Raw genomic sequence first — 22067 nt, forward strand, 5'->3', positions numbered from 1 at the left:
ATACATGTTTTGAAACCTCAGTTGTGAGAAAATCTCTTGAAAGACGGGTAACTTGACAGAAATTCCTGACATCAAGAAATTAGATTATTTGGATTCTGTCTGAGCATGTTCATCACAAACTTGAATGATCTTTTGGAAATCACAAAGAACCTTGAAATTGAGATATTTATGGGAAAGGAGCCCTGCAGCAACTGTTGGTTCAGCTACCAAAATGTGACATATGCTGAAATAACCATAGAGCCCTGTAGCAAGGCTTCGATCAGCTCTCAATTTGTGGTGAAAGAGTCCATCAAATACAAGAACAGTTGTGCCAGTGACGCAATGGATAACGCGTCTGACTACAGATCAGAAGATTGTAGGTGCGACTCCTACCTGGCTTGGAAAAGTTGCCGTGATCGTATAGTGGTTAGTACTCTGCCTTGTGGCCGCAGCAACCCTGGTTCGAATCCGGGTCACGGCATGTTAGTTTTGTTTCTCTGTCACAACTTTTCAATGTTAGCAGAATTTTAGAAAATATGCTGAATCTTTGTACTTGCTTGCAATTTTTCGCTATAATGCTAGTTGCCAAAGTATCTATACATGTTTTAAAACTTAAGTTGTGAGAAAATCTCTTGAAAGACTGGGAACTTGACAGAAATTCCTGACATCAAGAAATTAGATTATTTGGATTCTGTCTGAGCATGTTCATCACAAACTTGAATGATCTTTTGGAAATCACAAAGAACCTTGAAATTGAGATATTTATGGGAAAGGAGCCCTGCAGCAACTGTTCGTTCAGCTACCAAAATGTGACATATGCTGAAATAACCATAGAGCCCTGTAGCAAGGCTTCGATCAGCTCTCAATTTGTGGTGAAAGAGTCCATCAAATACAAAAACAGTTGTGCCAGTGGCGCAATGGATAACGCGTCTGACTACAGATCAGAAGATTGTAGGTGCGACTCCTACCTGGTTTGGAAAAATTGCAGTGATCGTTTGGTGGTTAGTACTCTGCGTTGTGGCCGCAGCAACCCCGGGTCACGGCATGTTACTTTTGTTTCTCTGTCACTACTTTTCAATGTTAGCAGAATTTTAGAAAGTATGCTGAATCTTTGTACTTGCTTGCAATTTTTCGCTATAATGCTAGTTGCCAAAGTATCTATACATGTTTTGGAACTTCAGTTGTGAGAAAATCTCTTGAAAGACAGGGAACTTGACAGAAATTCCTGACATCAAGAAATTAGATTATTTGGATTCTGTCTGAGCATGTTCATCACAAACTTGAAAGATCTTTTGGAAATCACAAAGAACCTTGAAATTGAGATATTTATAGGAAAGGAGCCCTGCAGCAACTGTTGGTTCAGCTACCAAAATGTGACATATGCTGAAATAACCATAGAGCCCTGTAGCAAGGCTTCGATCCGCTCTCAATTTGTGGTGAAAGAGTCCATCAAATACAACAACAGTTGTGCCAGTGGCGCAATGGATAACGTGTCTGACTACGGATCAGAAGATTGTAGGTGCGACTCCTACCTGGCTTGGAAAAATTGCAGTGATCGTGTGGTGGTTAGTACTCTGTGTTGTGGCCGCAGCAACCCCGGTTCGAATCCGGGTCACGGTATGTTAGTTTTGTTTCTCTGTCACAACTTTTTAATGTTAGCAGAATTTTAGAAAGTATGCTGAATCTTTGTACTTGCTTGCAATTTTTCTCTATAATACTAGTTGCCAAAGTATCTATACATGTTTTAAAACTTAAGTTGTGAGAAAATCTCTTGAAAGACTGGGAACTTGACAGAAATTCCTGACATCAAGAAATTAGATTATTTGAATTCTGTCTGAGCATGTTCATCACAAACTTGAAAGATCTTTTGGAAATCACAAAGAACCTTGAAATTGAGATATTTATGGGAAAGGAGCCCTGCAGCAACTGTTCGTTCAGCTACCAAAATGTGACATATGCTGAAATAACCATAGAGCCCTGTAGCAAGGCTTCGATCAGCTCTCAATTTGTGGTGAAAGAGTCCATCAAATACAAGAACAGTTGTGCCAGTGGCGCAATGGATAACGCGTCTGACTACAGATCAGAAGATTGTAGGTGCGACTCCTACCTGGCTTGGAAAAGTTGCCGTGATCGTATAGTGGTTAGTACTCTGCGTTGTGGCCGCAGCAACCCCGGTTCGAATCCGGGTCACGGCATGTTACTTTTGTTTCTCTGTCACAACTTTTCAATGTTAGCAGAATTTTAGAAAGTATGCTGAATCTTTGTACTTGCTTGCAATTTTTCGCTATAATGCTAGTTGCCAAAGTATCTATACATGTTTTGAAACTTCAGTTGTGAGAAAATCTCTTGAAAGACAGGGAACTTGACAGAAATTCCTGACATCAAGAAATTAGATTATTTGGACTCTGTCTGAGCATGTTTATCACAAACTTTAAAGATCTTTTGGAAATCACAAAGAACCTTGAAATTGAGATATTTATGGGAAAGGAGCCCTGCAGCAACTGTTGGTTCAGCTACCAAAATGTGACATATGCTGAAATAACCATAGAGCCCTGTAGCAAGGCTTCGATCAGCTCTCAATTTGTGGTGAAAGAGTCCATCAAATACAACAACAGTTGTGCCAGTGGCGCAATGGATAACGCATCTGACTACAGATCAGAAGATTGTAGGTTCGACTCCTACCTGGTTTGGAAAAATTGCAGTGATCGTGTGGTGGTTAGTACTCTGTGTTGTGGCCGCAGCAACCCCGGTTCAATCCAGGTCACGGTTTGTTTCTCTGTCACAACTTTTCAATGTTAGCAGAATTTTAGAAAGTATGCTGAATCTTTGTACTTGCTTGCAATTTTTCGCTATAATGCTAGTTGCCAAAGTATCTATACATGTTTTGAAACTTCAGTTGTGAGAAAATCTCTTGAAAGACAGGGAACTTGACAGAAATTCCTGACATCAAGAAATTAGATTATTTGGACTCTGTCTGAGCATGTTCATCACAAACTTAAAAGATCTTTTGGAAATCATAAAGAACCTTGAAATTGAGATATTTATGGGAAAGGAGCCCTGCAGCAACTGTTCGTTCAGCTACCAAAATGTGACATATGCTGAAATAACCATAGAGCCCTGTAGCAAGGCTTCGATCAGCTCTCAATTTGTGGTGAAAGAGTCCATCAAATACAGCAACAGTTGGGCCAGTGGCGCAATGGATAACGCGTCTGACTACGGATCAGAAGATTGTAGGTTCGACTCCTACCTGGCTCGGAAAAGTTGCCGTGATCGTATAGTGGTTAGTACTCTGCGTTGTGGCCGCAGCAACCCCGGTTCGAATCCGGGTCACGGCATGTTACTTTTGTTTCTCTGTCACAACTTTTCAATGTTAGCAGAATTTTAGAAAGTATGCTGAATCTTTGTACTTGCTTGCAATTTTTCGCTATAATGCTAGTTGCCAAAGTATCTATACATGTTTTGAAACTTCAGTTGTGAGAAAATCTCTTGAAAGACGGGTAACTTGACAGAAATTCCTGACATCAAGAAATTAGATTATTTGGATTCTGTCTGAGCATGTTCATCACAAACTTGAAAGATCTTTTGGAAATCACAAAGAACCTTGAAATTGAGATATTTATTGGAAAGGAGCCCTGCAGCAACTGTTCGTTCAGCTACCAAAATGTGACATATGCTGAAATAACCATAGAGCCCTGTAGCAAGGCTTCGATCAGCTCTCAATTTGTGGTGAAAGAGTCCATCAAATATAAGAACAGTTGTGCCAGTGGCGCAATGGATAACGCGTCTGACTACAGATCAGAAGATTGTAGGTGCGACTCCTACCTGGCTTGGAAAAGTTGCCGTGATCGTATAGTGGTTAGTACTCTGCGTTGTGGCCGCAGCAACCCCGTTTCGAATCCGGGTCACGGCATGTTAGTTTTGTTTCTCTGTCACAACTTTTCAATGTTAGCAGAATTTTAGAAAGTATGCTGAATCTTTGTACTTGCTTGCAATTTTTCGCTATAATGCTAGTTGCCAAAGTATCTATACATGTTTTAAAACTTAAGTTGTGAGAAAATCTCTTGAAAGACTGGGAACTTGACAGAAATTCCTGACATCAAGAAATTAGATTATTTGGATTCTGTCTGAGCATGTTCATCACAAACTTGAAAAATCTTTTGGAAATCACAAAGAACCTTGAAATTGAGATATTTATGGGAAAGGAGCCCTGCAGCAACTGTTCGTTCAGCTACCAAAATGTGACATATGCTGAAATAACCATAGAGCCCTGTAGCAAGGCTTCGATCAGCTCTCAATTTGTGGTGAAAGAGTCCATCAAATACAACAACAGTTGTGCCAGTGGCGCAATGGATAACGCATCTGACTACAGATCAGAAGATTGTAGGTTCGACTCCTACCTGGTTTGGAAAAATTGCAGTGATCGTGTGGTGGTTAGTACTCTGTGTTGTGGCCGCAGCAACCCAGGTTCGAATCCGGGTCACGGCATGTTACTTTTGTTTCTCTGTCACAACTTTTCAATGTTAGCAGAATTTTAGAAAGTATGCTGAATCTTTGTACTTGCTTGCAATTTTTTGCTATAATGCTAGTTGCCAAAGTATCTATACATGTTTTAAAACTTAAGTTGTGAGAAAATCTCTTGAAAGACTGGGAACTTGACAGAAATTCCTGACATCAAGAAATTAGATTATTTGGATTCTGTCTGAGCATGTTCATCACAAACTTGAAAGATCTTTTGGAAATCACAAAGAACCTTGAAATTGAGATATTTATGGGAAAGGAGCCCTGCAGCAACTGTTGGTTCAGCTACCAAAATGTGACATATGCTGAAATAACCATAGAGCCCTGTAGCAAGGCTTCGATCAGCTCTCAATTTGTGGTGAAAGAGTCCATCAAATACAACAACAGTTGTGCCAGTGGCGCAATGGATAACGCATCTGACTACAGATCAGAAGATTGTAGGTTCGACTCCTACCTGGTTTGGAAAAATTGCAGTGATCGTGTGGTGGTTAGTACTCTGTGTTATGGCCGCAGCAACCCCGGTTCAATCCAGGTCACGGTTTGTTTCTCTGTCACAACTTTTCAATGTTAGCAGAATTTTAGAAAGTATGCTGAATCTTTGTACTTGCTTGCAATTTTTCGCTATAATGCTAGTTGCCAAAGTATCTATACATGTTTTGAAACTTCAGTTGTGAGAAAATCTCTTGAAAGACAGGGAACTTGACAGAAATTCCTGACATCAAGAAATTAGATTATTTGGACTCTGTCTGAGCATGTTCATCACAAACTTAAAAGATCTTTTGGAAATCATAAAGAACCTTGAAATTAAGATATTTATGGGAAAGGAGCCCTGCAGCAACTGTTCGTTCAGCTACCAAAATGTGACATATGCTGAAATAACCATAGAGCCCTGTAGCAAGGCTTCGATCAGCTCTCCATTTGTGGTGAAAGAGTCCATCAAATACAGCAACAGTTGGGCCAGTGGCGCAATGGATAACGCGTCTGACTACGGATCAGAAGATTGTAGGTTCGACTCCTACCTGGCTCGGAAAAGTTGCCGTGATCGTATAGTGGTTAGTACTCTGCGTTGTGGCCGCAGCAACCCCGGTTCGAATCCGGGTCACGGCATGTTACTTTTGTTTCTCTGTCACAACTTTTCAATGTTAGCAGAATTTTAGAAAGTATGCTGAATCTTTGTACTTGCTTGCAATTTTTCGCTATAATGCTAGTTGCCAAAGTATCTATACATGTTTTGAAACTTCAGTTGTGAGAAAATCTCTTGAAAGACGGGTAACTTGACAGAAATTACTGACATCAAGAAATTAGATTATTTGGATTCTGTCTGAGCATGTTCATCACAAACTTGAAAGATCTTTTGGAAATCACAAAGAACCTTGAAATTGAGATATTTATTGGAAAGGAGCCCTGCAGCAACTGTTCGTTCAGCTACCAAAATGTGACATATGCTGAAATAACCATAGAGCCCTGTAGCAAGGCTTCGATCAGCTCTCAATTTGTGGTGAAAGAGTCCATCAAATACAAGAACAGTTGTGCCAGTGGCGCAATGGATAATGCGTCTGACTACAGATCAGAAGATTGTAGGTGCGACTCCTACCTGGCTTGGAAAAGTTGCCGTGATCGTATAGTGGTTAGTACTCTGCGTTGTGGCCGCAGCAACCCCGGTTCGAATCCGGGTCACGGCATGTTAGTTTTGTTTCTCTGTCACAACTTTTCAATGTTAGCAGAATTTTAGAAAGTATGCTGAATCTTTGTACTTGCTTGCAATTTTTCGCTATAATGCTAGTTGCCAAAGTATCTATACATGTTTTAAAACTTAAGTTGTGAGAAAATCTCTTGAAAGACTGGGAACTTGACAGAAATTCCTGACATCAAGAAATTAGATTATTTGGATTCTGTCTGAGCATGTTCATCACAAACTTGAAAAATCTTTTGGAAATCACAAAGAACCTTGAAATTGAGATATTTATGGGAAAGGAGCCCTGCAGCAACTGTTCGTTCAGCTACCAAAATGTGACATATGCTGAAATAACCATAGAGCCCTGTAGCAAGGCTTCGATCAGCTCTCAATTTGTGGTGAAAGAGTCCATCAAATACAAAAACAGTTGTGCCAGTGGCGCAATGGATAACGCATCTGACTACAGATCAGAAGATTGTAGGTGCGACTCCTACCTGGCTTGGAAAAGTTGCCGTGATCGTATAGTGGTTAGTACTCTGCGTTGTGGCCGCAGCAACCCCGTTTTGAATCCGGGTCACGGCATGTTAGTTTTGTTTCTCTGTCACAACTTTTCAATGTTAGCAGAATTTTAGAAAGTATGCTGAATCTTTGTACTTGCTTGCAATTTTTCGCTATAATGCTAGTTGCCAAAGTATCTATACATGTTTTAAAACTTAAGTTGTGAGAAAATCTCTTGAAAGACTGGGAACTTGACAGAAATTCCTGACATCAAGAAATTAGATTATTTGGATTCTGTCTGAGCATGTTCATCACAAACTTGAAAAATCTTTTGGAAATCACAAAGAACCTTGAAATTGAGATATTTATGGGAAAGGAGCCCTGCAGCAACTGTTCGTTCAGCTACCAAAATGTGACATATGCTGAAATAACCATAGAGCCCTGTAGCAAGGCTTCGATCAGCTCTCAATTTGTGGTGAAAGAGTCCATCAAATACAACAACAGTTGTGCCAGTGGCGCAATGGATAACGCATCTGACTACAGATCAGAAGATTGTAGGTTCGACTCCTACCTGGTTTGGAAAAATTGCAGTGATCGTGTGGTGGTTAGTACTCTGTGTTGTGGCCGCAGCAACCCAGGTTCGAATCCGGGTCACGGCATGTTACTTTTGTTTCTCTGTCACAACTTTTCAATGTTAGCAGAATTTTAGAAAGTATGCTGAATCTTTGTACTTGCTTGCAATTTTTTGCTATAATGCTAGTTGCCAAAGTATCTATACATGTTTTAAAACTTAAGTTGTGAGAAAATCTCTTGAAAGACTGGGAACTTGACAGAAATTCCTGACATCAAGAAATTAGATTATTTGGATTCTGTCTGAGCATGTTCATCACAAACTTGAAAGATCTTTTGGAAATCACAAAGAACCTTGAAATTGAGATATTTATGGGAAAGGAGCCCTGCAGCAACTGTTGGTTCAGCTACCAAAATGTGACATATGCTGAAATAACCATAGAGCCCTGTAGCAAGGCTTCGATCAGCTCTCAATTTGTGGTGAAAGAGTCCATCAAATACAACAACAGTTGTGCCAGTGGCGCAATGGATAACGCATCTGACTACAGATCAGAAGATTGTAGGTTCGACTCCTACCTGGTTTGGAAAAATTGCAGTGATCGTGTGGTGGTTAGTACTCTGTGTTATGGCCGCAGCAACCCCGGTTCAATCCAGGTCACGGTTTGTTTCTCTGTCACAACTTTTCAATGTTAGCAGAATTTTAGAAAGTATGCTGAATCTTTGTACTTGCTTGCAATTTTTCGCTATAATGCTAGTTGCCAAAGTATCTATACATGTTTTGAAACTTCAGTTGTGAGAAAATCTCTTGAAAGACAGGGAACTTGACAGAAATTCCTGACATCAAGAAATTAGATTATTTGGACTCTGTCTGAGCATGTTCATCACAAACTTAAAAGATCTTTTGGAAATCATAAAGAACCTTGAAATTAAGATATTTATGGGAAAGGAGCCCTGCAGCAACTGTTCGTTCAGCTACCAAAATGTGACATATGCTGAAATAACCATAGAGCCCTGTAGCAAGGCTTCGATCAGCTCTCAATTTGTGGTGAAAGAGTCCATCAAATACAGCAACAGTTGGGCCAGTGGCGCAATGGATAACGCGTCTGACTACGGATCAGAAGATTGTAGGTTCGACTCCTACCTGGCTCGGAAAAGTTGCCGTGATCGTATAGTGGTTAGTACTCTGCGTTGTGGCCGCAGCAACCCCGGTTCGAATCCGGGTCACGGCATGTTACTTTTGTTTCTCTGTCACAACTTTTCAATGTTAGCAGAATTTTAGAAAGTATGCTGAATCTTTGTACTTGCTTGCAATTTTTCGCTATAATGCTAGTTGCCAAAGTATCTATACATGTTTTGAAACTTCAGTTGTGAGAAAATCTCTTGAAAGACGGGTAACTTGACAGAAATTACTGACATCAAGAAATTAGATTATTTGGATTCTGTCTGAGCATGTTCATCACAAACTTGAAAGATCTTTTGGAAATCACAAAGAACCTTGAAATTGAGATATTTATTGGAAAGGAGCCCTGCAGCAACTGTTCGTTCAGCTACCAAAATGTGACATATGCTGAAATAACCATAGAGCCCTGTAGCAAGGCTTCGATCAGCTCTCAATTTGTGGTGAAAGAGTCCATCAAATACAAGAACAGTTGTGCCAGTGGCGCAATGGATAATGCGTCTGACTACAGATCAGAAGATTGTAGGTGCGACTCCTACCTGGCTTGGAAAAGTTGCCGTGATCGTATAGTGGTTAGTACTCTGCGTTGTGGCCGCAGCAACCCCGGTTCGAATCCGGGTCACGGCATGTTAGTTTTGTTTCTCTGTCACAACTTTTCAATGTTAGCAGAATTTTAGAAAGTATGCTGAATCTTTGTACTTGCTTGCAATTTTTCGCTATAATGCTAGTTGCCAAAGTATCTATACATGTTTTAAAACTTAAGTTGTGAGAAAATCTCTTGAAAGACTGGGAACTTGACAGAAATTCCTGACATCAAGAAATTAGATTATTTGGATTCTCTCTGAGCATGTTCATCACAAACTTGAAAGATCTTTTGGAAATCACAAAGAACCTTGAAATTGAGATATTTATGGGAAAGGAGCCCTGCAGCAACTGTTGGTTCAGCTACCAAAATGTGACATATGCTGAAATAACCATAGAGCCCTGTAGCAAGGCTTCGATCAGCTCTCAATTTGTGGTGAAAGAGTCCATCAAATACAACAACAGTTGTGCCAGTGGCGCAATGGATAACGCATCTGACTACAGATCAGAAGATTGTAGGTTCGACTCCTACCTGGTTTGGAAAAATTGCAGTGATCGTGTGGTGGTTAGTACTCTGTGTTGTGGCCGCAGCAACCCCGGTTCAATCCAGGTCACGGTTTGTTTCTCTGTCACAACTTTTCAATGTTAGCAGAATTTTAGAAAGTATGCTGAATCTTTGTACTTGCTTGCAATTTTTCGCTATAATGCTAGTTGCCAAAGTATCTATACATGTTTTGAACTTGACAGAAATTCCTGACATCAAGAAATTAGATTATTTGGACTCTGTCTGAGCATGTTCATCACAAACTTAAAAGATCTTTTGGAAATCATAAAGAACCTTGAAATTGAGATATTTATGGGAAAGGAGCCCTGCAGCAACTGTTCGTTCAGCTACCAAAATGTGACATATGCTGAAATAACCATAGAGCCCTGTAGCAAGGCTTCGATCAGCTCTCAATTTGTGGTGAAAGAGTCCATCAAATACAGCAACAGTTGGGCCAGTGGCGCAATGGATAATGCGTCTGACTACAGATCAGAAGATTGTAGGTGCGACTCCTACCTGGCTCGGAAAAATTGCAGTGATCGTTTGGTGGTTAGTACTCTGCGTTGTGGCCGCAGCAACCCCGGGTCACGGCATGTTACTTTTGTTTCTCTGTCACTACTTTTCAATGTTAGCAGAATTTTAGAAAGTATGCTGAATCTTTGTACTTGCTTGCAATTTTTCGCTATAATGCTAGTTGCCAAAGTATCTATACATGTTTTGAAACTTCAGTTGTGAGAAAATCTCTTGAAAGACAGGGAACTTGACAGAAATTCCTGACATCAAGAAATTAGATTATTTGGATTCTGTCTGAGTATGTTCATCACAAACTTGAAAGATCTTTTGGAAATCACAAAGAACCTTGAAATTGAGATATTTATGGGAAAGGAGCCCTGCAGCAACTGTTGGTTCAGCTACCAAAATGTGACATATGCTGAAATAACCATAGAGCCCTGTAGCAAGGCTTCGATCAGCTCTCAATTTGTGGTGAAAGAGTCCATCAAATACAACAACAGTTGTGCCAGTGGTGCAATGGATAACGTGTCTGACTACGGATCAGAAGATTATAGGTTTGACTCCTAACTGGTTTGGAAAAATTGCAGTGATCGTATGGTGGTTAGTACTCTCCATTGTGACAGCAGCAACCACGGTTCGAATCCAGGTCACAGCATGTTACTTTTGGTTCTCTGTCACAACTTTTCAATGTTAGCAGAATTTTAGAAAGTATGCTGAATCTTTGTACTTGCTTTCAATTTTTCTCTATAATGTTAGTTGCCAAAGTATCTATACATGTTTTGAAACTTCAGTTGTGAGAAAATCTCTTGAAAGACAGGGAACTTGACAGAAATTCCTGACATCAAGAAATTAGATTATTTGGACTCTGTCTGAGCATGTTTATCACAAACTTTAAAGATCTTTTGGAAATCACAAAGAACCTTGAAATTGAGATATTTATGGGAAAGGAGCCCTGCAGCAACTGTTCGTTCAGCTACCAAAATGTGACATATGCTGAAATAACCATAGAGCCCTGTAGCAAGGCTTCGATCAGCTCTCAATTTGTGGTGAAAGAGTCCATCAAATACAAAAACAGTTGTGCCAGTGGCGCAATGGATAACGCGTCTGACTACAGATCAGAAGATTATAGGTGCGACTCCTACCTGGTTTGGAAAAATTGCAGTGATCGTTTGGTGGTTAGTACTCTGCGTTGTGGCCGCAGCAACCCCGGGTCACGGCATGTTACTTTTGTTTCTCTGTCACTACTTTTCAATGTTAGCAGAATTTTAGAAAGTATGCTGAATCTTTGTACTTGCTTTCAATTTTTCGCTATAATGCTAGTTGCCAAAGTATCTATACATGTTTTGAAACTTCAGTTGTGAGAAAATCTCTTGAAAGACAGGGAACTTGACAGAAATTCCTGACATCAAGAAATTAGATTATTTGGATTCTGTCTGAGCATGTTCATCACAAACTTGAAAGATCTTTTGGAAATCACAAAGAACCTTGAAATTGAGATATTTATGGGAAAGGAGCCCTGCAGCAATTGTTGGTTCAGCTACCAAAATGTGACATATGCTGAAATAACCATAGAGCCCTGTAGCAAGGCTTCGATCAGCTCTCAATTTGTGGTGAAAGAGTCCATCAAATACAACAACAGTTGTGCCAGTGGCGCAATGGATAACGTGTCTGACTACGGATCAGAAGATTGTAGTTTAGACTCCTACCTGGTTTGGAAAAATTGCAGTGATCGTATAGTGGATAGTACTCTGCGTTGTGGCCGCAGCAACCCCGGTTCAATCCGGGTCACGGCATGTTACTTTTGTTTCTCTGTCACAACTTTTCAATGTTAGCAGAATTTTAGAAAGTATGCTGAATCTTTGTACTTGCTTGCAATTTTTCTCTATAATGCTAGTTGCCAAAGTATCTATACATGTTTTGAAACTTCAGTTGTGAGAAAATCTCTTGAAAGACAGGGAACTTGACAGAAATTCCTGACATCAAGAAATTAGATTATTATGACTCTGTCTGAGCATGTTCATCACAAACTTAAAAGATCTTTTGGAAATCACAAAGAACCTTGAAATTGAGATATTTATGGGAAAGGAGCCCTGCAGCAACTGTTGGTTCAGCTACCAAAATGTGACATATGCTGAAATAACCATAGAGCCCTGTAGCAAGGCTTCGATCAGCTCTCAATTTGTGGTGAAAGAGTCCATCAAATACAGCAACAGTTGGGCCAGTGGCGCAATGGATAACGCGTCTGACTACGGATCAGAAGATTGTAGGTTCAACTCCTACCTGGCTCGGAAAAGTTGCCGTGATCGTATAGTGGTTAGTATTCTGCGTTGTGGCAGCAGCAACCTTGGTTTGAAACCAGGTCACGGCATGTTAGTTTTGTTTCTCTGTCACAACTTTTCAATGTTAGCAGAATTTTAGAAAGTATGCTGAATCTTTGTACTTGCTTGCAATTTTTCGCTATAATGCTAGTTGCCAAAGTATCTATACATGTTTTGAAACTTCAGTTGTGAGAAAATCTCTTGAAAGACAGGGAACTTGACAGAAATTCCTGACATCAAGAAATTAGATTATTTGGACTCTGTCTGAGCATGTTTATCACAAACTTTAAAGATCTTTTGGAAATCACAAAGAACCTTGAAATTGAGATATTTATGGGAAAGGAGCCCTGCAGCAACTGTTCGTTCAGCTACCAAAATGTGACATATGCTGAAATAACCATAGAGCCCTGTAGCAAGGCTTCGATCAGCTCTAAATTTGTGGTGAAAGAGTCCATCAAATACAAAAACAGTTGTGCCAGTGGCGCAATGGATAACGCGTCTGACTACAGATCAGAAGATTGTAGGTGCGACTCCTACCTGGTTTGGAAAAATTGCAGTGATCGTTTGGTGGTTAGTACTCTGCGTTGTGGCCGCAGCAACCCCGGTTTGAATCCGGGTCACGGCATGTTAGTTTTGTTTCTCTGTCACAACTTTTTAATGTTAGCAGAATTTTAGAAAGTATGCTGAATCTTTGTACTTGCTTGCAATTTTTCTCTATAATACTAGTTGCCAAAGTATCTATACATGTTTTAAAACTTAAGTTGTGAGAAAATCTCTTGAAACACTGGGAACTTGACAGAAATTCCTGACATCAAGAAATTAGATTATTTGAATTCTGTCTGAGCATGTTCATCACAAACTTGAAAGATCTTTTGGAAATCACAAAGAACCTTGAAATTGAGATATTTATGGGAAAGGAGCCCTGCAGCAACTGTTGGTTCAGCTACCAAAATGTGACATATGCTGAAATAACCATAGAGCCCTGTAGCAAGGCTTCGATCAGCTCTCAATTTGTGGTGAAAGAGTCCATCAAATACAGCATCAGTTGGGCCAGTGGCGCAATGGATAACGCATCTGACTACGGATCAGAAGATTGTAGGTTCGACTCCTACCTGGCTCGGAAAAGTTGCCGTGATCGTATAGTGGTTAGTATTCTGCGTTGTGGCAGCAGCAACCTTGGTTTGAAACCAGGTCACGGCATGTTAGTTTTGTTTCTCTGTCACAACTTTTCAATGTTAGCAGAATTTTAGAAAGTATGCTGAATCTTTGTACTTGCTTGCAATTTTTCGCTATAATGCTAGTTGCCAAAGTATCTATACATGTTTTGAAACTTCAGTTGTGAGAAAATCTCTTGAAAGACAGGGAACTTGACAGAAATTCCTGACATCAAGAAATTAGATTATTTGGATTCTGTCTGAGCATGTTCATCACAAACTTGAAAGATCTTTTGGAAATCACAAAGAACCTTGAAATTGAGATATTTATGGGAAAGGAGCCCTGCAGCAATTGTTGGTTCAGCTACCAAAATGTGACATATGCTGAAATAACCATAGAGCCCTGTAGCAAGGCTTCGATCAGCTCTCAATTTGTGGTGAAAGAGTCCATCAAATACAACAACAGTTGTGCCAGTGGCGCAATGGATAACGTGTCTGACTACGGATCAGAAGATTGTAGTTTAGACTCCTACCTGGTTTGGAAAAATTGCAGTGATCGTATAGTGGATAGTACTCTGCGTTGTGGCCGCAGCAACCCCGGTTCAATCCGGGTCACGGCATGTTACTTTTGTTTCTCTGTCACAACTTTTCAATGTTAGCAGAATTTTAGAAAGTATGCTGAATCTTTGTACTTGCTTGCAATTTTTCTCTATAATGCTAGTTGCCAAAGTATCTATACATGTTTTGAAACTTCAGTTGTGAGAAAATCTCTTGAAAGACAGGGAACTTGACAGAAATTCCTGACATCAAGAAATTAGATTATTATGACTCTGTCTGAGCATGTTCATCACAAACTTAAAAGATCTTTTGGAAATCACAAAGAACCTTGAAATTGAGATATTTATGGGAAAGGAGCCCTGCAGCAACTGTTGGTTCAGCTACCAAAATGTGACATATGCTGAAATAACCATAGAGCCCTGTAGCAAGGCTTCGATCAGCTCTCAATTTGTGGTGAAAGAGTCCATCAAATACAGCAACAGTTGGGCCAGTGGCGCAATGGATAACGCGTCTGACTACGGATCAGAAGATTGTAGGTTCGACTCCTACCTGGCTCGGAAAAGTTGCCGTGATCGTATAGTGGTTAGTATTCTGCGTTGTGGCAGCAGCAACCTTGGTTTGAAACCAGGTCACGGCATGTTAGTTTTGTTTCTCTGTCACAACTTTTCAATGTTAGCAGAATTTTAGAAAGTATGCTGAATCTTTGTACTTGCTTGCAATTTTTCGCTATAATGCTAGTTGCCAAAGTATCTATACATGTTTTGAAACTTCAGTTGTGAGAAAATCTCTTGAAAGACAGGGAACTTGACAGAAATTCCTGACATCAAGAAATTAGATTATTTGGACTCTGTCTGAGCATGTTTATCACAAACTTTAAAGATCTTTTGGAAATCACAAAGAACCTTGAAATTGAGATATTTATGGGAAAGGAGCCCTGCAGCAACTGTTCGTTCAGCTACCAAAATGTGACATATGCTGAAATAACCATAGAGCCCTGTAGCAAGGCTTCGATCAGCTCTCAATTTGTGGTGAAAGAGTCCATCAAATACAAAAACAGTTGTGCCAGTGGCGCAATGGATAACGCGTCTGACTACAGATCAGAAGATTGTAGGTGCGACTCCTACCTGGTTTGGAAAAATTGCAGTGATCGTTTGGTGGTTAGTACTCTGCGTTGTGGCCGCAGCAACCCCGGTTTGAATCCGGGTCACGGCATGTTAGTTTTGTTTCTCTGTCACAACTTTTTAATGTTAGCAGAATTTTAGAAAGTATGCTGAATCTTTGTACTTGCTTGCAATTTTTCTCTATAATACTAGTTGCCAAAGTATCTATACATGTTTTGAAACTTCAGTTGTGAGAAAATCTCTTGAAAGACAGGGAACTTGACAGAAATTCCTGACATCAAGAAATTAGATTATTTGAATTCTGTCTGAGCATGTTCATCACAAACTTAAAAGATCTTTTGGAAATCACAAAGAACCTTGAAATTGAGATATTTATGGGAAAGGAGCCCTGCAGCAACTGTTGGTTCAGCTACCAAAATGTGACATATGCTGAAATAACCATAGAGCCCTGTAGCAAGGCTTCGATCAGCTCTCAATTTGTGGTGAAAGAGTCCATCAAACACAGCAACAGTTGGGCCAGTGGCGCAATGGATAACGCGTCTGACTACGGATCAGAAGATTGTAGGTTCGACTCCTACCTGGCTCGGAAAAGTTGCCGTGATCGTATAGTGGTTAGTATTCTGCGTTGTGGCAGCAGCAACCTTGGTTTGAAACCAGGTCACGGCATGTTAGTTTTGTTTCTCTGTCACAACTTTTCAATGTTAGCAGAATTTTAGAAAGTATGCTGAATCTTTGTACTTGCTTGCAATTTTTCGCTATAATGCTAGTTGCCAAAGTATCTATACATGTTTTGAAACTTCAGTTGTGAGAAAATCTCTTGAAAGACAGGGAACTTGACAGAAATTCCTGACATCAAGAAATTAGATTATTTGGACTCTGTCTGAGCATGTTTATCACAAACTTTAAAGATCTTTTGGAAATCACAAAGAACCTTGAAATTGAGATATTTATGGGAAAGGAGCCCTGCAGCAACTGTTCGTTCAGCTACCAAAATGTGACATATGCTGAAATAACCATAGAGCCCTGTAGCAAGGCTTCGATCAGCTCTCAATTTGTGGTGAAAGAGTCCATCAAATACAAAAACAGTTGTGCCAGTGGCGCAATGGATAACACGTCTGACTACAGATCAGAAGATTGTAGGTGCGACTCCTACCTGGTTTGGAAAAATTGCAGTGATCGTTTGGTGGTTAGTACTCTGCGTTGTGGCCGCAGCAACCCCGGTTTGAATCCGGGTCACGGCATGTTAGTTTTGTTTCTCTGTCACAACTTTTTAATGTTAGCAGAATTTTAGAAAGTATGCTGAATCTTTGTACTTGCTTGCAATTTTTCTCTATAATACTAGTTGCCAAAGTATCTATACATGTTTTAAAACTTAAGTTGTGAGAAAATCTCTTGAAACACTGGGAACTTGACAGAAATTCCTGACATCAAGAAATTAGATTATTTGAATTCTGTCTGAGCATGTTCATCACAAACTTGAAAGATCTTTTGGAAATCACAAAGAACCTTGAAATTGAGATATTTATGGGAAAGGAGCCCTGTAGCAACTGTTGGTTCAGCTACCAAAATGTGACATATGCTGAAATAACCATAGAGCCCTGTAGCAAGGCTTCGATCAGCTCTCAATTTGTGGTGAAAGAGTCCATCAAATACAGCAACAGTTGGGCCAGTGGCGCAATGGATAACGCGTCTGACTACGGATCAGAAGATTGTAGGTTCGACTCCTACCTGGCTCGGAAAAGTTGCCGTGATCGTATAGTGGTTAGTATTCTGCGTTGTGGCAGCAGCAACCTTGGTTTGAAACCAGGTCACGGCATGTTAGTTTTGTTTCTCTGTCACAACTTTTCAATGTTAGCAGAATTTTAGAAAGTATGCTGAATCTTTGTACTTGCTTGCAATTTTTCGCTATAATGCTAGTTGCCAAAGTATCTATACATGTTTTGAAACTTCAGTTGTGAGAAAATCTCTTGAAAGACAGGGAACTTGACAGAAATTCCTGACATCAAGAAATTAGATTATTTGGACTCTGTCTGAGCATGTTTATCACAAACTTTAAAGATCTTTTGGAAATCACAAAGAACCTTGAAATTGAGATATTTATGGGAAAGGAGCCCTGCAGCAACTGTTCGTTCAGCTACCAAAATGTGACATATGCTGAAATAACCATAGAGCCCTGTAGCAAGGCTTCGATCAGCTCTCAATTTGTGGTGAAAGAGTCCATCAAATACAAAAACAGTTGTGCCAGTGGCGCAATGGATAACACGTCTGACTACAGATCAGAAGATTGTAGGTGCGACTCCTACCTGGTTTGGAAAAATTGCAGTGATCGTTTGGTGGTTAGTACTCTGCGTTGTGGCCGCAGCAACCCCGGTTTGAATCCGGGTCACGGCATGTTAGTTTTGTTTCTCTGTCACAACTTTTTAATGTTAGCAGAATTTTAGAAAGTATGCTGAATCTTTGTACTTGCTTGCAATTTTTCTCTATAATACTAGTTGCCAAAGTATCTATACATGTTTTAAAACTTAAGTTGTGAGAAAATCTCTTGAAACACTGGGAACTTGACAGAAATTCCTGACATCAAGAAATTAGATTATTTGAATTCTGTCTGAGCATGTTCATCACAAACTTGAAAGATCTTTTGGAAATCACAAAGAACCTTGAAATTGAGATATTTATGGGAAAGGAGCCCTGTAGCAACTGTTGGTTCAGCTACCAAAATGTGACATATGCTGAAATAACCATAGAGCCCTGTAGCAAGGCTTCGATCAGCTCTCAATTTGTGGTGAAAGAGTCCATCAAACACAGCAACAGTTGGGCCAGTGGCGCAATGGATAACGCGTCTGACTACGGATCAGAAGATTGTAGGTTCGACTCCTACCTGGCTCGGAAAAGTTGCCGTGATCGTATAGTGGTTAGTATTCTGCGTTGTGGCAGCAGCAACCTTGGTTTGAAACCAGGTCACGGCATGTTAGTTTTGTTTCTCTGTCACAACTTTTCAATGTTAGCAGAATTTTAGAAAGTATGCTGAATCTTTGTACTTGCTTGCAATTTTTCGCTATAATGCTAGTTGCCAAAGTATCTATACATGTTTTGAAACTTCAGTTGTGAGAAAATCTCTTGAAAGACAGGGAACTTGACAGAAATTCCTGACATCAAGAAATTAGATTATTTGGACTCTGTCTGAGCATGTTTATCACAAACTTTAAAGATCTTTTGGAAATCACAAAGAACCTTGAAATTGAGATATTTATGGGAAAGGAGCCCTGCAGCAACTGTTCGTTCAGCTACCAAAATGTGACATATGCTGAAATAACCATAGAGCCCTGTAGCAAGGCTTCGATCAGCTCTCAATTTGTGGTGAAAGAGTCCATCAAATACAAAAACAGTTATGCCAGTGGCGCAATGGATAACGCATCTGACTACAGATCAGAAGATTTTAGGTGCGACTCCTACCTGGTTTGGAAAAATTGCAGTGATCGTTTGGTGGTTAGTACTCTGCGTTGTGGCCGCAGCAACCCCGGTTCGAATCCGGGTCACGGCATGTTAGTTTTGTTTCTCTGTCACAACTTTTTAATGTTAGCAGAATTTTAGAAAGTATGCTGAATCTTTGTACTTGCTTGCAATTTTTCTCTATAATACTAGTTGCCAAAGTATCTATACATGTTTTAAAACTTAAGTTGTGAGAAAATCTCTTGAAAGACTGGGAACTTGACAGAAATTCCTGACATCAAGAAATTAGATTATTTGAATTCTGTCTGAGCATGTTCATCACAAACTTGAAAGATCTTTTGGAAATCACAAAGAACCTTGAAATTGAGATATTTATGGGAAAGGAGCCCTGCAGCAACTGTTGGTTCAGCTACCAAAATGTGACATATGCTGAAATAACCATAGAGCCCTGTAGCAAGGCTTCGATCAGCTCTCAATTTGTGGTGAAAGAGTCCATCAAATACAACAACAGTTGTGACAGTGGCGCAATGGATAACGTGTCTGACTACGGATCAGAAGATTGTAGTTTTGACTCCTAACTGGTTTGGAAAAATTGCAGTGATCGTATAGTGGTTAGTACTCTGCGTTGTGGCCGCAGCAACCCAGGTTCAATCCGGGTCACGGCATGTTACTTTTGTTTCTCTGTCACAACTTTTCAATGTTAGCAGAATTTTAGAAAGTATGCTGAATCTTTGTACTTGCTTGCAATTTTTCTCTATAATGCTAGTTGCCAAAGTATCTATACATGTTTTGAAACTTCAGTTGTGAGAAAATCTCTTGAAAGACAGGGAACTTGACAGAAATTCCTGACATCAAGAAATTAGATTATTTGGACACTGTCTGAGCATGTTCATCACAAACTTAAAAGATCTTTTGGAAATCACAAAGAACCTTGAAATTGAGATATTTATGGGAAAGGAGCCCTGCAGCAACTGTTCGTTCAGCTACCAAAATGTGACATATGCTGAAATAACCATAGAGCCCTGTAGCAAGGCTTCGATCAGCTGTCAATTTGTGGTGAAAGAGTCCATCAAATACAGCAACAGTTGGGCCAGTGGCGCAATGGATAACGCGTCTGACTACGGATCAGAAGATTGTAGGTTCAACTCCTACCTGGCTCGGAAAAGTTGCCGTGATCGTATAGTGGTTAGTACTCTGCGTTGTGGCCGCAGCAACCCCGGTACGAATCCGGGTCACGGCATGTTACTTTTGTTTCTCTGTCACAACTTTTCAATGTTAGCAGAATTTTAGAAAGTATGCTGAATCTTTGTACTTGCTTGCAATTTTTCGCTATAATGCTAGTTGCCAAAGTATCTATACATGTTTTGAAACCTCAGTTGTGAGAAAATCTCTTGAAAGACGGGTAACTTGACAGAAATTCCTGACATCAAGAAATTAGATTATTTGGATTCTGTCTGAGCATGTTCATCACAAACTTGAAAGATCTTTTGGAAATCACAAAGAACCTTGAAATTGAGATATTTATGGGAAAGGTGCCCTGCAGCAACTGTTGGTTCAGCTACCAAAATGTGACATATGCTGAAATAACCATAGAGCCCTGTAGCAAGGCTTCGATCAGCTCTCAATTTGTGGTGAAAGAGTCCATCAAATACAACAACAGCTGTGCCAGTGGCGCAATGGATAACATGTCTGACTACAGATCAGAAGATTGTTGGTTTGACTCCTACCTGGTTTGGAAAAATTGCAGTGATCGTATAGTGGTTAGTACTCTGCGTTGTGGCCGCAGCAACCCTGGTTCGAATCCGGGTCACGGCATGTTAGTTTTGTTTCTCTGTCACAACTTTTCAATGTTAGCAGAATTTTAGAAAGTATGCTGAATCTTTGTACTTGCTTGCAATTTTTCGCTATAATGCTAGTTGCCAAAGTATCTATACATGTTTTGAAACTTCAGTTGTGAGAAAATCTCTTGAAAGACGGGTAACTTGACAGAAATTCCTGACATCAAGAAATTAGATTATTTGGATTCTGTCAGAGCATGTTCATCAGAAACTTGAAAGATCTTTTGGAAATCACAAAGAACCTTGAAATTGAGATATTTATGGGAAAGGAGCCCTGCAGCAACTGTTGGTTCAGCTACCAAAATGTGACATATGCTGAAATAACCATAGAGCCCTGTAGCAAGGCTTCGTTCAGCTCTCAATTTGTGGTGAAAGAGTCCATCAAATACAACAACAGTTGTGCCAGTGGCGCAATGGATAACGTGTCTGACTACGGATCAGAAGATTGTAGTTTTGACTCCTAACTGGTTTGGAAAAATTGCAGTGATCGTATAGTGGTTAGTACTCTGCGTTGTGGCCGCAGCAACCCAGGTTCAATCCGGGTCACGGCATGTTACTTTTGTTTCTCTGTCACAACTTTTCAATGTTAGCAGAATTTTAGAAAGTATGCTGAATCTTTGTACTTGCTTGCAATTTTTCGCTATAATGCTAGTTGCCAAAGTATCTATACATGTTTTGAAACTTCAGTTGTGAGAAAATCTCTTGAAAGACAGGTAACTTGACAGAAATTCCTGACATCAAGAAATTAGATTATTTGGACTCTGTCTGAGCATGTTCATCACAAACTTAAAAGATCTTTTGGAAATCACAAAGAACCTTGAAATTGAGATATTTATGGGAAAGGAGCCCTGCAGCAACTGTTCGTTCAGCTACCAAAATGTGACATATGCTGAAATAACCATAGAGCCCTGTAGCAAGGCTTCGATCAGCTGTCAATTTGTGGTGAAAGAGTCCATCAAATACAGCAACAGTTGGGCCAGTGGCGCAATGGATAACGCGTCTGACTACGGATCAGAAGATTGTAGGTTCGACTCCTACCTGGCTCGGAAAAGTTGCCGTGATCGTATAGTGGTTAGTACTCTGCGTTGTGGCCGCAGCAACCCCGGTACGAATCCGGGTCACGGCATGTTTCTTTTGTTTCTCTGTCACAACTTTTCAATGTTAGCAGAATTTTAGAAAGTATGCTGAATCTTTGTACTTGCTTGCAATTTTTCGCTATAATGCTAGTTGCCAAAGTATCTATACATGTTTTGAAACTTCAGTTGTGAGAAAATCTCTTGAAAGACAGGTAACTTGACAGAAATTCCTGACATCAAGAAATTAGATTATTTGGATTCTGTCTGAGCATGTTCATCAGAAACTTGAAAGATCTTTTGGAAATCACAAAGAACCTTGAAATTGAGATATTTATGGGAAAGGAGCCCTGCAGCAACTGTTGGTTCAGCTACCAAAATGTGACATATGCTGAAATAACCATAGAGCCCTGTAGCAAGGCTTCGATCAGCTCTCAATTTGTGGTGAAAGAGTCCATCAAATACAACAACAGTTGTGCCAGTGGCGCAATGGATAACG

General features: G+C 40.0%; 17 non-coding genes across 17 annotated transcripts; all 17 read left to right on the forward strand.

Moving 5' to 3' along the window:
- Positions 1-2102: 2102 nt before the first annotated feature.
- TRNAH-GUG (transfer RNA histidin (anticodon GUG)) lies at positions 2103-2174 on the forward strand. Its single transcript has one exon. It is a non-coding gene; the product is annotated as a tRNA-His (tRNA).
- A 987-nt stretch (positions 2175-3161) lies between these two features.
- TRNAR-ACG (transfer RNA arginine (anticodon ACG)) lies at positions 3162-3234 on the forward strand. Its single transcript has one exon. It is a non-coding gene; the product is annotated as a tRNA-Arg (tRNA).
- Positions 3235-3242: 8 nt separating this feature from the next.
- TRNAH-GUG (transfer RNA histidin (anticodon GUG)) lies at positions 3243-3314 on the forward strand. Its single transcript has one exon. It is a non-coding gene; the product is annotated as a tRNA-His (tRNA).
- A 2137-nt stretch (positions 3315-5451) lies between these two features.
- On the forward strand, positions 5452-5524 carry TRNAR-ACG (transfer RNA arginine (anticodon ACG)). Its single transcript has one exon. It is a non-coding gene; the product is annotated as a tRNA-Arg (tRNA).
- Positions 5525-5532: 8 nt separating this feature from the next.
- TRNAH-GUG (transfer RNA histidin (anticodon GUG)) lies at positions 5533-5604 on the forward strand. The gene has a single exon. It is a non-coding gene; the product is annotated as a tRNA-His (tRNA).
- A 503-nt stretch (positions 5605-6107) lies between these two features.
- TRNAH-GUG (transfer RNA histidin (anticodon GUG)) lies at positions 6108-6179 on the forward strand. The gene has a single exon. It is a non-coding gene; the product is annotated as a tRNA-His (tRNA).
- A 2137-nt stretch (positions 6180-8316) lies between these two features.
- Positions 8317-8389, forward strand: TRNAR-ACG (transfer RNA arginine (anticodon ACG)). The gene has a single exon. It is a non-coding gene; the product is annotated as a tRNA-Arg (tRNA).
- An 8-nt stretch (positions 8390-8397) lies between these two features.
- TRNAH-GUG (transfer RNA histidin (anticodon GUG)) lies at positions 8398-8469 on the forward strand. Its single transcript has one exon. It is a non-coding gene; the product is annotated as a tRNA-His (tRNA).
- A 503-nt stretch (positions 8470-8972) lies between these two features.
- On the forward strand, positions 8973-9044 carry TRNAH-GUG (transfer RNA histidin (anticodon GUG)). The gene has a single exon. It is a non-coding gene; the product is annotated as a tRNA-His (tRNA).
- A 3227-nt stretch (positions 9045-12271) lies between these two features.
- Positions 12272-12344, forward strand: TRNAR-ACG (transfer RNA arginine (anticodon ACG)). Its single transcript has one exon. It is a non-coding gene; the product is annotated as a tRNA-Arg (tRNA).
- A 1077-nt stretch (positions 12345-13421) lies between these two features.
- TRNAR-ACG (transfer RNA arginine (anticodon ACG)) lies at positions 13422-13494 on the forward strand. The gene has a single exon. It is a non-coding gene; the product is annotated as a tRNA-Arg (tRNA).
- A 1076-nt stretch (positions 13495-14570) lies between these two features.
- On the forward strand, positions 14571-14643 carry TRNAR-ACG (transfer RNA arginine (anticodon ACG)). The gene has a single exon. It is a non-coding gene; the product is annotated as a tRNA-Arg (tRNA).
- Positions 14644-15720: 1077 nt separating this feature from the next.
- On the forward strand, positions 15721-15793 carry TRNAR-ACG (transfer RNA arginine (anticodon ACG)). Its single transcript has one exon. It is a non-coding gene; the product is annotated as a tRNA-Arg (tRNA).
- A 1077-nt stretch (positions 15794-16870) lies between these two features.
- TRNAR-ACG (transfer RNA arginine (anticodon ACG)) lies at positions 16871-16943 on the forward strand. Its single transcript has one exon. It is a non-coding gene; the product is annotated as a tRNA-Arg (tRNA).
- A 1077-nt stretch (positions 16944-18020) lies between these two features.
- TRNAR-ACG (transfer RNA arginine (anticodon ACG)) lies at positions 18021-18093 on the forward strand. Its single transcript has one exon. It is a non-coding gene; the product is annotated as a tRNA-Arg (tRNA).
- Positions 18094-19744: 1651 nt separating this feature from the next.
- On the forward strand, positions 19745-19817 carry TRNAR-ACG (transfer RNA arginine (anticodon ACG)). The gene has a single exon. It is a non-coding gene; the product is annotated as a tRNA-Arg (tRNA).
- A 1651-nt stretch (positions 19818-21468) lies between these two features.
- TRNAR-ACG (transfer RNA arginine (anticodon ACG)) lies at positions 21469-21541 on the forward strand. The gene has a single exon. It is a non-coding gene; the product is annotated as a tRNA-Arg (tRNA).
- Positions 21542-22067: the final 526 nt, after the last annotated feature.

Source organism: Mixophyes fleayi, chromosome 4, assembly GCF_038048845.1.
Source record: "Mixophyes fleayi isolate aMixFle1 chromosome 4, aMixFle1.hap1, whole genome shotgun sequence".
NCBI classification, from domain to species: Eukaryota; Metazoa; Chordata; class Amphibia; order Anura; family Limnodynastidae; genus Mixophyes; species Mixophyes fleayi.